This window comes from Solanum tuberosum, unplaced genomic scaffold, assembly GCF_000226075.1.
Source record: "Solanum tuberosum cultivar DM 1-3 516 R44 unplaced genomic scaffold, SolTub_3.0 scf00007, whole genome shotgun sequence".
In the NCBI taxonomy this organism is placed as follows: Eukaryota; Viridiplantae; Streptophyta; class Magnoliopsida; order Solanales; family Solanaceae; genus Solanum; species Solanum tuberosum.
Genome location: NW_006238933.1, coordinates 3883866 through 3885733, shown reverse-complemented (window position 1 = coordinate 3885733; position 1868 = coordinate 3883866).

The window sequence follows — 1868 nt, the reverse complement described above, 5'->3', positions numbered from 1 at the left end:
AACTTTTGAAGAGTGTGAGCCAATTTGACATATACCTCTTTTCTGGCCTACATGTGAGAGTGTGAAACTCTCTTGAACACCCTTTGAGACTTAACTTTCTTTGAAAGAACGTTGATGAACCCTTGACCTTACTTGATCCACTACCTATAATCCTGTTGATTTGTGGTTTAGTGAATAACCAGCTTACACCAAAAGCCTGAGTTGGGGGTGTGGTGAAAAATGAAAAGGAGAAGTCAAGAAGTGAAAGAAAAGTCTCCGTTAACCCATGGTGTTGCGGAAAATTGGAAACCTTCCATATAAAAAACAAGAAAAGAAAAGAATGAAAAAGAAAAGTTGTGGAATAAAAAAATTGGGTTTCCAAGCAATCCATGGAGGTGAATAAAAAGATGACTTAGAAGCACTAGAAAAATAATTGATAAAAGAAAATAAGGGGATGCCTTGAGAATACCTCATCTCATGAAGAAAAAGTGAATGAGTCTAAATGACCATACAATTGCACTCAGTCCTATTACAAGCCTTAGAAAGACCTTTTTGATCTTGAGTGAGCCGAACCGAAGAACGATTGGAAAATAAGGGCAAGCCTATTGGTGAAAACATGCATTGCGTTCCCCTTTTTGTTTGTTAGTGTTGCATCTGATTCGTGAACTTAAATTGATTAGCCTCGGTGTGTGAATATGGAATCATCCTTTGTGTGAGGGCATTTAGATACTTTCATTGAGCTTGAACTTGTATTAGTAGAAAGTATTGTGAACACGAGAATCTTTGTTAATGGTGTGTCACAACTTGAATCTTTGATTACACAATTGAATCTTCGCATAAGTAGTTTGAAGTCTTGTTGTGTACATTCATGATTGAGTCTTGTGTAGCACTATATGAGACATCCTATTTGAATTGCTGAACTTTAGTTTTGCTCGAGGACAAGCAAAAGTTTATGTTCGTGGTGTTGATGAGTCCACAAATTGGACTCATTTTAGAGATTTACTTTGATAAGAATAGTGTCCTCGAATGCTTATTTTGTTTCAATATTTGATGGAAACTCTTAAGTTTCAGGTATTTGAAGATATATTGAAAGCATGGAAACTTAGGTGCAAAAAGGAACGAAAAGGCTGAAAAGAACGAAGAAGCTGAAGCCTGAGCATCGCCAAGCACACTTGGCGATTCGCCGAAGGGATTCACTCCACCCTTTGTTCTATTACGCAAAGCCCTAAAGAATAAGGATGAAAAGGCGTTAAAAGGAGCAGTCGGTGCTTCGCCGAATATTTCGCAAAGCAGTACTCTACTGCCCAATGGTCAAGAGCGTGAAGATGCTGAAGGCAATCACGAAACAACGATGAAATAGGAGAAAGGCGAGTCGCCGAGTGATTCGGCGACACACATCGCCGAAAGATTCGCCAACACTATCTTCTAAAGTCTATAAATACTAAACCTATTATTAATTTTAGGGATTAAAACATTTATTTTATTTTCCATAATAGAATTGTACTTTTTGGGATATTTTCTCTAAAGTTTGTAGAGGGTTTTGTGCGAAACTTGAAGAGAGAAGGATTTAACCTTCCCTATGTTGGAAATGGGTGTTCTCCATTCTTCTTCTTTTTCTTAAATCAAGGTTTCATTTCTTATACCCATTTAATTTTTGTATCATTTTAGGTGTATTTTGTTATTTCTTGATATGTGGTTAAAAACCCCTATTCTTGAGGTATGATTTAGCAAATATGTGTTGATATTGTTGTTTGGTCTTGCTTGCTGATAGGTTAGATGTATTTTACGTAAAGATGTAGTTCTCCTAGATTTTTTGTTCTTTTAAGTGTAGTTTTTACAAATTTTACTTTTTGTTTTGTTTTTCTTTATTTATTGTTTATGTATGCAGT